This window comes from Chinchilla lanigera, unplaced genomic scaffold (genome assembly GCF_000276665.1).
Source record: "Chinchilla lanigera isolate Chin_1 unplaced genomic scaffold, ChiLan1.0 scaffold00046, whole genome shotgun sequence".
In the NCBI taxonomy this organism is placed as follows: domain Eukaryota; kingdom Metazoa; phylum Chordata; class Mammalia; order Rodentia; family Chinchillidae; genus Chinchilla; species Chinchilla lanigera.
The window spans coordinates 651,326-665,589 of record NW_004955447.1 but is presented as its reverse complement, the minus strand read 5'-3'; the positions used below and the strand labels follow the sequence as shown (position 1 = coordinate 665,589).

The window sequence follows — 14,264 nt, the reverse complement described above, 5'->3', positions numbered from 1 at the left end:
TTCTTCAGAGTACTGTAATTTTCACTGGGTAGATCTTTTACTTCTTTTTTTAGATTGATTCTTAAGATTTCTTTTTTTTTTTTTTTTGGTATGCTGTAAGGCCAAGTGTGCATTCCCTAATTTCTCTGTCAGTTATTTGCTATTTGTGTACAGGAATACTATTGTTTCTTGAGTATTGACTTTGTATCCAGCTATGCTACTGAATTTGGTTATTAAATCTACAAGTCTTTGGTAGAGTTTTTGGGGTCTTCCTTGTAAAGTATCATGTTGTTATGGTTGATACATTGTGTCAACTTGGGGAGTCTAGAGGTTTGGCTCAGTGACTTAGCAGGAAGCCAGAGTGCTTACTTTGTATACATCCTGAGCCTGTGGAAGAGGAGGGCAATGACTATGTGAGAGCTATATGCCCCTTAAGTGGGGGTAGCCTGTTTACAGAATAAGGCAGGGAAAAAAGCCGCTTGCTGCCATTCCTCTGCTTTGCTCTGGCTGTTTGTTGTTCGGCTGCCATTCCCCCCTTTGCTCTTGTTGCTTTGCTATCTTCTGCCTCAGAGCCAGCCAAGTATGGACTGAAACCTCCACAGACTGTAAGCTAAATGAACCTTTCCGTCCTTCATTTGGGGCATTGGGTATTTTGTCTCAGCAATGAGAGAAAAGTAACCCAGACAGAATTTGCTACCAGAAGTGGGGTTGTTGCTGTGACTATACTTGACCATGTGGTTCAAAAGCCTTTGGAAATGGCTTGTGGAAAGTGTTTGGAAAGGTTCAGAGATGTCACCTGAAAGAGAAGCACTAGAACACCTTTGGCTTTTCTGTCTGGGAGATTCTGGTTAGAGCTCCGAAGACCAGAAGGCTGACAGAAATTGTGCCAGTAAAAACCAGGTTCGGGAGGTTTCTATTGGGAAGAAGGATTTCATTGGTTGTTGGACTCCAGACAATGTGTGTTATGCCTTGGTAGAAAGTTTGTCTGAATTTTACACGTGTCCAGAGACTTTGCCTAAGACTGAGATGAAGGGCAGCAGTGGACTGGTTAATCTGGCAAAAGAAATTTCAAGGCAGTCGAATGTTGGGGAAGTGGCATGGCTATTGTTGGGGGCTTTTAGCCAGATTTATATTGAAAATCAAGAGCAAAGAGCCCAACATGATTATTTAAAATGTGAGTTTGGCCAGAAAGAAAGCTCTAGTAAAGCTGTGGATTGCAAAGGTGGAGTTGAGGAGATCTCCATTCCTGAAAAGGACCAGGAGAATAGAAAAGATGGCCTGAGGGCATCACAAGAAGCAGCAAGTCTCCAACCTTTGCAGCCTCAAAACTGCAAAGGTGACAGACTTTGCCTTGAGAAGAAAGCTGCTGAGCACCATGTTCCAGAATGGCAGCAGCATAGAAAATCTGCTCCTCAGAATTGGATTCAGAATGCCCAGTGATCCCGCCACTTGACCCCTGTGGCCAAGAGAGAGGAAAACTTGGCTACTGCTCCAGGTGGCAGCAGACCTTGGCATCATCCACATGGCCCTGGCTTTAGGTGCATGGAGAATGCAAGAGTTCTGAGGTTAAAGAGGCTTCCACTCAGATTTCAGAAGGCCTGGGAGGCCAGGCAGTGTGCCCCTGACAGGGTAGTATGTGAGGCTGTGAGTGTGAAGCAGAAGGAACCCTGGAGACCTCAGAAGTTTAGAAAAGCCATGACCGTGGATCATCTGAGGAAAGCTGCAGGGAGGGAGCAAAGCAGGCCTAAGAGAGAAGCCTTGGAAGTTGTAACCACTGGAAGTGCCATAGGGGTGGACTCATGCAAACCCTTTGGAGCTCACAATGTGCCACAAGTTGCTTCAGATGCTGCATGTGGAATTACAGCACATAATGTTAACCCTGCTGGATTTTGGACTTGCTTTGGTCCCAATGCTCTGTATCCCCCTGTTTATACCTTTTAGAATGGTACTGCTTATTTTGTGCCATTGAATGTTGGAAGTGTTTAACTTTTCATTTGTACAGGGGGTCACAGCTAAGAGTTTGCCTTCATCTCGGAGATTTGGGACTTGGACTCTTCAGCAATGCTGCAACTGGTAGGACTTTGGCAACTCTTGCAGATGGACTAAATGCCTGTTGCATAAAGGGATGTGCATGAGTCTTTGCGGGGGAGAAATGTTATGGTTCTAATGTAATACCATGTCTTTGTATCTGGAAACTGGTTTAAAGAAATGTGTCTGGTTGCCAAGTTGACAAGGGGTGGAGTGTTATGGTTGATACATTGTGTCAACTTGGGGAGTCTAGAGGTTTGGCTAAGTGACTTAGCAGGAAGCCAGAGTGCTTACTTTGTATACATCCTGAGCTTGTGGAAGAGGAGGGCAATGACTATGTGAGAGCTACATGCCCCTTAAGTGGGGGTAGCCTGTTTACAAAGTAAGGCAGGGAAAGCTGCTTGCCGCCATTCCCTCCGGTTTGCTCTGGCTGTTTGCTGTTCGGCTGCCATTCCCCCCTTTGCTCTTGTTGCTTTGCTATCTTCTGCCTCAGAGCCAGCCAAGTATGGACTGAAACCTCCACAGACTGTAAGCTAAATAAACCTTTCCTTCCTTCATTTTGGGTGTTGGGTATTTTGTCTCAGCAACAAGAGAAAAGTACCCAAGACACATGTCATCTACAAATAGTAATACTTTCACTTCTTCCTTTCCTATCCTAATTTTTTTATTTCTCTCTTGTCTAATTGCTCTGGCTAATGTTTCCAGAACTATATTCAATAGGAGTGGTGACAGGGGACAGCCTTGCCTCCTTCCTTACTCTAAAGCAAAAGCTCTCAGTTTTTGTCCATTTAGTATGATGTTGGCTGTTGTTTTGTCATAGATGGCTTTGATCAGATTGAGGTAAAGCCACATATTCTGATTTTCTGTTTGGTTTTTATCATGAATGAGTATTGGGGTTTATCAAGAGCTTTTTCTGCATCTATTGAGATGATCATATGATTTTTGTCTTTGGCTCTTGATATGGTGTATTACATTCATTGATTTACATATATTGAACCATCCCTGCATTCTTGGGATGATACTCACTTGGTCAAGATGTATAGTCTTCTTGATGATTTGCTGCATTCTGTTAGCTAGTATTTTATTGAGAATTTTGCATCTATGTTCATTAGGGAGATTGGCCTATAGTTCTCTTTTTTGGTTGGATCTTTGTCTTGTTTTTGGTATTCAGGTAATACTTGCCTCCAGGAATGAGTTAGGGAGAATTCCTTCCATTTCAATTTCATTAATGAGTTTGGGAAGTATTGGCATTAAATGTTCCTTAAATTTCTTGTTGATTTCAGCTGTGAATCCTGTGGGACCTGGGGTTTTCTCCATTTGTAAGTTTTTATTACATTTTCAAATTTTGTTGGCTGATATTGAGTTATTCAGGATTTTTATATCTTCTTGATTCAGTTTTGGTAACTCATAGGTTTCTGGAAATGTGTTCATTTTCTCTGCACTTTCCATCCTATGAGAGTAAAGATTTTTCAAGTAGATATTGGTAATTATCTGAATTTCTACAGGATCTGGAGTAATTTCATCCTTTCCATTCCTTATTGCATGAATTTGAGTTTATTCTTTCCTTTGTTTAATAAGGTTATCCAGGGGTTTATCAATTTTATTTATTCTTTGAAAGAACCAACTCTTTGATTCATTAATTCTTTGTATTGTTTTTTAGTCTCCATTGCATTACTTTCTGCTCTGATCTTTGTAATTTCTTGCCTTCTTTGGGCTTTGGGCTTGACTTGCTTCTCTTTTTCCAGAAGCTTGAGGTGCAACATGATGTGAGAATTCACCACTATAAATTTCCTTCTGAGAACTGCTTTCATTGTGACATACAGGTTCCAATAAGTTGTATTTGCATTTTTGTTTGATTACAGATATTGTTTAGTTGCTTCTTTAATTTCATCTATGATCCATTGTTTGTTCAGGAAGATGTTATTTAATTTCCATGTGTTTATGGATTTTTGTGATTTCTATTGTCAATAATTTCAAATTACATTGCACTATGATCTGATAGTATACGTGGGATAATTTGAATTCCTCTGCTTTTAGCATGTTCTATGGCCTAGGATATGATCTATTTTAGAGAACATCCATGTGCAGCTTAGAAGACTGTGTATTCTAATGTTATTGGGTGGAACACTCTGTAAAGGTCTACTAAATTACTAAGTCCATTTGTTCACAAGTTTGGTTTAGTTCTGTTATTTCTTTGGTGATTTCTTGTCTAGTTGGTGGATCTCTTTGTGATAATGGGGTGTTAAAGTCCCCTGTTTTGATTGTGCTACTGTTTATATGATCTTTCATGTCTGTTAGAATTTGTCGTATATAGTTGGTTGCTCCTGTATTTGGTATATAAATATTTATGATTGTTATCTCTCCCATACAGTTTTCCCCTAACAAGTATGCAGTGACATTCTTTATCTCTTTTGATCATTCTTGGTTTGAAGTTCACATAGTCTGCAAACAGAATAGCTACCTCTGCTTTTTTCTGGGTTCCTATCACATGGAGGATTGTTTTCCATCCTTTGATTTTCAGTGAATTTCCTTATAAGTTAACTGTGTTTCTTGTATACAGCATATTGTTGGGTTTTGTTTCTTAATCCATTCTACCAGTCTGCTTCTTTTGATTGGTGACTTGAGGCCATTTACATTAATGGTTATAACTAGTATGCATTGGCTTATCTTTGTGATGTTATTTTCTTGCTGTTGATTCCCTACTCTTCCATCTGTTTAACTGCTTGCTCGTCTTGGTGGTTCCTTTCCATTTTTGTTCTTAAAATTGTGGTCATTTTTATCTCTTTCTATAATATCTTTCAGTACTGTATGCAGGGTTGGTTTGGTAGTCATGAATTTCTTCAGTTATTCTTTGTTGTGGAAGTATTTTATTTCTCCATTAATTTTGAAGGATAATTTTGCTGGGTACATCAATCTGGGTTGTAAATTGTTTTCTTGCAAGACCTGACATACTTCTCTTCAAGCTCTTCTTGACTTGATGGTTAGTGTTGAGAAGTTGACCATGATTCTGATGGGTTTTCCTTTATAGGCGATCTGTTTCTTTTCTCTAACAGCTTTTAATAATCTGTTCTTCTGTCTTTAACATTTCTTTAAGGAAAAAAGATTAATACTATCCATGAGGAAAAACTAGCTTTGAAACAGGCTTTTAGGTAAACTTATTTTTCATTTAGTAAATTATATAAGCAATAAAAAGCAAAGTGTATCTATTTGTTTCCACTAAATGCATATAAAGCTATATTTTAGATTGATAAAAATACCCATTGCAAACCTGTCTATTTGATTTATGAGAGAGATGAAGAGTAGTTCCTGAAAAAGACAGATATAATGCCATGCTCTTCTGTTCAGCCTTGACTGAAAGCTATTCCTACTCATTCCAAGAAAATTTTGGAAAATGATTCAAAGAACCATTTTACAGAAAAAATTAGCCTATATTAATGGAAGATTAGTCACTCAGTTTTTAACCAAAATAATTTTTCTCCTTTGATTTCACTCAGTGCCTTGATTCACAATACATGGTAGCTTGTATTTACAACAAGGGATGTTGAGACAAGTGAGGAAACATCCTGACTGCCATACAGCATTTTCCTCAACAAATAACATCTGTTGTGATTCCAGCTAAAACACCAAAACATGATTCTCCTAGGGTCATTTTTTTCTTGAAAGCTATATTCACTGTCCACCATTAGGAAAATTATTTCAATTATAAGATTTTTCAGGGTTTATTAAAATTCATACCATGCTGTATTACCAGAAATCTACAGGGACTCAGAATAAACAATACTAAAATGCCCCTATCTTCCACGTTGGTCGTATGTTATATCTAAGTTAGGGAACTTAAAAGATGGTATATTTCAAGGAACACTGAGTCCTGGGGAATCTTGGGAGCTTTGGTGACCACAATAATGTAAAACTTTGAAATACTTGGATCGGTGAGAATTCTTATTTTCTTACAATATTTCTGAGTAGGTAGAAGATTCAGCCATTCATTTCAAATGATAAAGGAAAAGATTTTGTTTACATATAAGTAAAATATTTATAAATAAAAGTGAGTTTTCTACTTAAATCACTTGATAATTTGGCCTCCTCTTGGGATTTATAGGAATCCACCTGTGGTAGCCTGCCTCCAAAATGGCCCCAATAATTTTCATGGTCCAAAGGTCCTGTTCACCCCTGCGTGGCCCTTTCCCACATTGAAGGCGGGACATATATCCCAATAGGATATTGAAAAAACAGAACACTGGCTCCCAAGGTTAAATCCTAAAAGACACTGAAGCCTCCATCTTCCTTCCTCGCTTTTGGGTGCTTTCGCTGTACATGCCAGCCTTCATGCTGTGCTGATGTGGACACAGCCATGGCGAGGGCCCCACGGGAAGAGCAGCTACCTTTGTCATGGACAGCCACATCAGGCGCACTTTCTGCAGCCCAGTCAAACCAGATGGCAGCTGCTGACAGTGCCACTGCAGTATCTTCCAGATTTCTGTGTATAGACATGGTGAGAAATAAACAGTTATGACTATGTTAATGACCAGGTATATTAGAGTGATTTGTGATGCAGCAAAAGTACCATACTGCCTTGAAGTCCTAATCAAACAGGCCATTAAAGGTTCACATCCAAGTGTGTTCAATGCTGCATCAAGAGTAATAGCAAAAGGTGGAAGAATTTAAATAACCAAGTAGTACTTTTTAAATAAATTTTTATAAAAATATCATAACTGAAGCTAAAGTTTCCTGGATCGTTTTTCTCTCCAGGCATTATGCAAGGAGGAGACACATTTAGAGTAGAGTCCATCTGCACAAAACCTGAGATTGAAGAAAACTCAGGCTCTTGGTTTCTCATCCAATGTTCTCTTCACACAATGCACAACTGCCAGTGACAAAACCACCAAAGCTCTTGAAAAATGGATAGGGTAAAACTGAAAAAACTGGTCACATAAATATAATGGCCAAGTAACTCTGATCACTCACCACTGCTGAAGCTAAATCACATTCTAAGCAATCAGACACAGATCTCACTCTAATTAAGTGTGGGATATGTAGTACTTTTCAGGAAATGGACACGACAAGTAATTACTTGAACTACCTCAAAAGATCCTATTAGATGATCAGTATGGAGGAAAACTATTGCTTGTCTATTTAATTTTAAACATTAGATAAGATTATGGCTTTTGCTTTGGTGCTGGAACTAAACTGCTTTGGTGGGGAATATTTGTTGGCTTCAGTCGGGAGCCAACAAATGATACTATCATTTCTAGAAACGATATGGATGTTGCAGAGTGAAGTTTATGAGTAATGCAAAAGGAAAAAAAGGAACTTGGCTAGAATACCACCTGTCTGGAGAGTCCTCCTTAGAAACAGAGACTGCTGCAGAAATTCCCATACCTTTAGCCAGGATTTCATGATTGGTATAACCCCATTGGATCTAGCCCTTTTCTCCCAGAATAACATGAAAAAGGGAAATGATTTTGGGGGTCACTGAGCTTGTGCCTAATTAGCAATGAAAACTGGCTATCTTTCCAGAAAGTCTGTGTGCATATTTTTTAATGTATAAGTAAATTGTATTGAAATTATTAAAACCTATTTTTTAAAAGTTATTTGATCTTTGCTGTCTTTCAACAAGTACAAGTATGTATGAACTAAAACAAATACAATACGTATTTACAGAATATCTTTCTACTGGCTGACATTCGGTTTGTTATGGAATTAAGCAACAGCACATTTACCAAGGGCCTGAAATAATTTTCAAATGGATGGATGAGCACTTAACTGGAAAAAGAGGAGTCTCAGATATCTGACATTGTCTTTAAAGCACACAACAGAGTAGGCTGTGCCTCCAGGAAACCAAGATAAGGTTCAACCTGCACAGTGCTCAGCTTCTGCCATCTTGGTTTCACACAGCTCTGGTCTCCTGTGTCAGCCACACTTGAGCTGGTTTTGAGATCCTACTTGGTTGAAGCTCTGGTAGATCAGGCAGAGCCCAGATCAAAATCTTTTGACAGAGTCAGGCATGGTGGCTCATGCCTGTAATCCCAGCACTTGGGAGGCTGAGGCAGGAGGATCCTTGCAAGTTTGAGACCAGCCTGGGCTACAAAGTGAACTCCAGGCCAGCCTGAACTGCATAGCGAGACCCTGTCTCAAAAAGATAAAAAAAAAAACAATAAAAAATAAAAAATAAAAAATAAAACAAAGAAACAAAAACAAAAATCTTTTGACAGCTTAATAGGGAAGATTTTTATCTGTATAAGATAACTGAGCTGTGGTCCTGCCTTGATATGGAAGTGGACACTCCTCAAATCATCAGTCTTTCAGATTTGGAACAAGGAAGTAAGTTTCCCCTTTGAATGGATCTACTCATTTCATTCATACTTTTTGAACTGTGGGAGAAAATTTTATCCCTGAGTTTCTAGAGTATTGTTTGGGGATTGTCTTTTCATTTGCCACTAACCAGATTCTGCCCTCAAACCTCACTATATTCATACCTTTATATAAATCTAAACTGCTTCTTTATCAATCATTTCTCTGGGTTATGACAGTGAATTTCCATCACTTTCAATGGTGAATTTAAGTCAGTTTCTATTGTGTTCAATTTTTTCCATCAAATTACTATGAGTTGTCTAACTTAAGAAAGAATATCTTACATTCCTTGCCCCTCAGTCTTTTTATTTGTAGTTCAAGGATGAATAGAGAATGATATAATACTAGATCTTCCAAGCTTCAAAGATTCTTCGGGAGCACCAAATAAGAATACATATAATTAATTAGTAATTATCATGCTATAACACTGAAATATGGTTATACTGGCTCTATTCTGTCTGTGTGGGCTGGCAACAGCAGCTTTGCATGGGGTCTGAAAAATACGCTTTTTCTTTCCACTCTTTGTTCTAACTGAAATTTCTTCCTATTCTATATCCTCTCCTTATCTTCTAGCCAGTCAGATTCCAACAAACCTTTCTTTTTCTAACACTACCTGTGGAGCTTTGGCCAGTGACTTGGCAATAAAATCTTATTGTAGGTTTTCTAAACTAAGTATAGAGAGAAACTGACTTGTGCAAAAGACCAACCAGGACTGCTTCTTTATCCTGCTCCTGTAGGATTGCTGCAAGGAACTCAGAGATGATCGCCAACTTCAATAGTGTCCTACTCTGCTATTGTGTCAAATGGGTCCATAGGTCCTAAAATTTTTTGAAGATATCAGTCTTTTCTATTGATAAAAAGCCTCAATTACCAGACTCTTGTCAGTAGGAAGCAAGTACTTTTTTCTATATTAATAATCTACATGGAACATTAAAATAGCTTGGTTGTGTTTACACATTTAAAATTTTATATTTTAAATATTTTTCCTGATTTTATTAATGGCCATCACCTTTGCATGATTTCTTGCCTACATTTCAGATTACTTCCTTAGGATACACACTTTTTATCTAACACTTGATACCACTATGAATGCAAATACTTATCCCTCTACATTGTTAAGGGAAATAAAAGCTCACTTCTGACAATTGGTTAACTCTTTGATTTTCATCTACCCCATATTAACTTTTGCAGAAAGTATGAGTTCTTTTTTTATAAGTCAACTGTCCAGTTTTCGGGAGAAGATCTTTCATTTTAGAAATATAACTCTTCTTTTTCAGTTCAAGAATACTGTATTTTATATTTATTTATGTTCAACTTTTTCTTTCAATACCTGTCATCTCTGAGCTAGTTCTTTGAAATTTCTCCAGCTCTAGCCATCAGCTCACCCTGGTATTTAGCAGTGAAACACTCAGCAGACATGCCGAGGAGGTTGACAGACCCAAGTGCGAGCCTGCTGGCTGTTTGCTAGGACACAGAGGTGACCTTGCCAAGTTTCTGCTTCTAATCTACCCTGTGTTCTGTGGTCAGCAAGTGTGCACACATTAGCAACAGCTGCTGCTGCTCTCTTTTTCCAGCATTGTCCAAAGGAGCTCAAGCTCATCCCTCACCTCTAGCAATTCTGTTATTTTGCCATGGGATTGTGGTTCCTTTTAGGGTTTTTTGGTATTTCAGTTCTATGGTTATTCCTTTGATTCTTTCACTCATTTCTTATCTCTCTCAATTTGCAGTCCAACTTACTGTTTTTTCAATAAATCTTTGGCTTTTAAAGAGCTTATGTTTTCCTGGGAAAGTAGAAACATCAAGTTTCATATCTTTCCCGAGGCAAGTCTTTTCCAGTGTGATGCTCTTGGTTCTAAGGTGCTGTTTTTGTTTCACATGGCAGAACAGTTCCCTGTGTCTCAGTTGCATATTTCTTCTCCCTGAGTGAAAACCTTGTCAGTTCCATGTTTTTTTAGCTTGCTCTTTGGTAAAGGATGGCTACAGTCATTAAATTTTATGGAATATTCTTAACGAGGAAATTAGAGGTCCCCCCAGGAAAGTACTTAGAACTACATCATTTTTTAGCACGCTCTCGGGTAAAGGATAGCTAACAGTCACTAAATTTTGTAAAATATTCTTCACTAGGAAATTAGAGGTCCTTCCAGGAAAGTACTTAGAACTAAGTTTCTCAAATGCTTAGGGCGAGAAATGTGTAGTAGAAATGAGGAGAAATGAATGGCTACTTCATTACTTCTCTACACTCAACCTCCCCCTCCATAACTTGTTAACCTTCCTTGGGAACTTTCAGGATGAAGTAGGGAAAGAAGTTTAAAGGGTCTTTAAGTAGGTATTTTCTTCTTTTATAATAATAAAGCAGTGAAATATTTTATTTTTATGTATTTCTATATTTAGTAAATACTATATAACTGTGAAATCATATCATGATTTAATCTCCTTTTCACAAGAAAGGTTTTCTAAGGAAATGACTTGGAGCCTCCACATTTGTCAGATGCCTTTCCTTGATGTTTTCCATTTTCACAATTCTGGATCCAAACTGCATGGCCCATTTTGGCAGAAGGGTGGAGACTGGGAGACCAAGTTCCACAGCTGCAAGACATAAAAATAGTTTTTCACCAATTCCATGGAATAAAGTCAAGTTTGCCTTTTCCCAAAATGATAGGAAATTTAGAAAGGAGACAACAATTTCATCTAGGAATGGAAATCTTGTTTCCTTTCTGAGATCACCAATAGCTCTGTGATCATGACCAAGATTTCTAGAATAAATCCAATCCAGTTCCATTTCTATTTCCTCATTCAGTACTTCTAGTCCAAGTGGATGTGATAATAAGAATAACCAGCAAGGTGTTCATCTGTACCAACTCCTGTGAGACTTACCTTTGCACTGCTGTGATATGACTTCCTTCCACCCTGGGTTGCTAACCAACCAATTCTTCTAGAAGTAAGCCAGACTCCATCATCAGTGCTGTCATCTAAAATTGTGTTGAAGTGACAGATTTGAGTTCTTCTTAGTTTTTGTGGTTCTTCCAGAAAAACATTAACTTCAACAAAATTCCAAATTTGAGAAGGGTTAATAGTTTGTAGTTCCTTTAGTGGGCTCTCCCTTTTTCTGGGACATTATTGTCAGTACTATCACCATCAATGGCATCAGTGTTCTCAGAGAATTTCAGAAGGGATTTCACAGTGGTCTTTCTGTTCTTGCTTTTTATGAAAGCTAGTTGCCATGGTCTTTTCTTTTGTCTGAAAGCTACATCCAGAAGACCTATTGGTTCATCTAAAGGACTATCATGATCAGCAAGGGCTACAATCACCATGGAGTCAGTACCTCCAGAAAATAGGATTGCAACATCTGCTCTCCTCTCACAAGTTTTCAGAACTTCATTTGGTGCTAGGTTTGTGTCCCTCAGTGAATATAAGACAGGTCTCTTGATTGCAGTCTTCAGGACATCAGTGAAGCGATGAACTACTTTTTCATGTGTCCATCTGTAAGAAAGACAGAAGTGTCTCTCTTGTAGGTGCAACACAGGAAATTTTGCTATGGTGAGCTTCCAGTGGAGCTTGGGGCAACATCATATTTAGAGGAACGATAGGTTTTTCAAGATATAGTTTGGCTTCGTTTACCACCACTGATACAAACGTTAGTGTGTCTGCTGAAATTTGAGTCAGGGCATTAACACATTCTTCAATAACATTCTCAGAAATATGTTTAGAGTTTTTATCCTTAGAAGGATACAAGTTTAAAATTACACATCTGGAATTGGCCACAGATTTTAGATCAGTTCTGAAAATCCCAGCTGGTGGAACTTCCTGACACTGTTTTGTCCCTCCAGATGTCTGGGTGCCAACTGGAGAGATGCAGAAAGTCTTTCCCAAATTACCAACCTGCCAAAACAGGCTACGGCAACCAGAAAAGGCCCTACCAAACCATAAGTAATGAATACATGCTTGATAAAGTATCAAAGGCCAAGGACCCTGTACTTCTGAGAAAAATGACAACATATCAGGTTCACTCTTACAGGAAGAAAGCTATTTAAACATAATTTGAGTATCATTCTCTTCAGTTTCAATCTTTACTCCATTAAAGACTTTTCCATTCCATGGGACCACATTGCCTCTTTCATCTTGCACAGGCTGGGAAGTCAAAACACTTCTCAAAGTGAAGGACATGACTGGAAAATAAACACTGGTAGTTAACAGCAGATTTTAACAACTGTTTACCACTGTTGAGCTCCACCATTTCAGATTATCCAGTAAGTCTTTCTTGAAGTGTTCAACAGTAAAGCTTACAGAACAACAAATGCCACACACTGTTATATGGAATTGGGGTGACTATTTCTTGATTTTGATCTTCTGTAAATTTTCTATTTCCTGGTATTCTTCTTTCAATTCATCTAAGACATTTTTGCTTTTGCTTTCAGAAAGCATTTCTGTTAGGTCTGCAAGAAAGAGCATGTTGCTGTTCTGTTGTTGCCTATATACTTTCCTGTTTTTCTTTAAGTTAGAAAGTTCATCCACAGCAATTTTCTGCTCTTTAATCTTGTCACTGAGCTCTTCCTCAGCTGAGCTGTCTGCGTAGCCCAGCATACCCCACACCACGCAGGATGAACAGGTATTTTCTTAAGTTAATTTCAGGTGCCTTGGGACTGGCAGATGTTGGCAGTTCTTCCCTTCAGTGCTTCTTGTTTTTCTGATCTGGGCTTTCTGTTTGTTTATTTGCCTTTGTTTTTCCGTTTGTTTGCCTTTGTTTTTCTGAGGGGCCTGAGAATCCCTCTACTTCAACTGTTTTGACCTGGGCAGATAGTTAGTTATGTATTTGGGCACTATCTTGCAGCTCCTCTTGCAGCCTGCAGGAATTAAGGGCTTACCTGCAATTTCTCACACTTGGAGTCTGTAAGGCTTGATTTGGACCTGACTGTCCCGGCACCCAACTGTCTGCCAGTGGAGGCATTGTTCTCAACTCAGCACCAGTGCCCCCAGCAAACAGGACGTTGTAAAAGAGATAAAATGGAACATGAAATCTTCCAAATACCCAGACATCTAAAGACACTGTGTTGGTTACTTTTCTCTGGTTGCTGAGACAAAATACCCAACACTCAAAATTAAGGAAGGAAAGGTTTATTTAGCTCACAGTTTGTGGAGATTTCATTCTACACTTGGTTGGCTCCGAGGCAGAAGATAGCAAAGCAACAAGAGCAAAGGGGGGAACCATAGCCGAACAACAATACAGACAGAGCAAACGGGCAGAATGGTGACAAGCAGCTTCTTTCCCTCCCTTACACTGTAAATAGGCTGCCCCCACCTAAGGGGCGTGTAGCTCTCACATAATCTCCATGAGCTGCTCTTCCACAGGCTCAGGATGTATACAAAGTAAGCACCCTGGCTTCCTGCAGAGTCACTTAGCCAAAGCTCTAGACTCCCCAGGTTGACACAATGTATCAACCATAACAGACACCCAAACATTTACATTGGCTACCTCAAGGATTTTACCCACTGAGACACAAGACATCCAGAGAACTCTGACCACAGGTGTTTACTAAGATCTTCCCACCTAATATCTCTTTCCTTCTTTCGAGACCTATAAAAAAAGCCTACCTCTCTTTGCTCCCTACAGACTGCCCAAGTGCCCTCTCTCTGCCTGCCCCCAGGCACAGTAAATTCCAAGCCATATTGCCTTTACACAAGTCCAGTGGTCTCAGCTGGTCTGTGCCTTATGCTATTCCTTACATTGCCCTTCTCTTCTTCTAGGATGAAAATCAGTCAGTAATAGATATACTATGTTTATCATTTTCCCAAGATTTCTTTCATGTTAAAAAGAAGCACAGATGGCCAAAAATACATGAAAATATGTTCAACATCACTGACCATAAGAGAAACACAAATTAAAACTACACTGCAACTCCATCTTATCA

General features: G+C 38.9%; 1 pseudogene; it reads right to left on the bottom strand.

Moving 5' to 3' along the window:
* Positions 1–10,776: 10,776 nt before the first annotated feature.
* LOC102026054 lies at positions 10,777–13,303 on the bottom strand (annotated as a pseudogene).
* Positions 13,304–14,264: the final 961 nt, after the last annotated feature.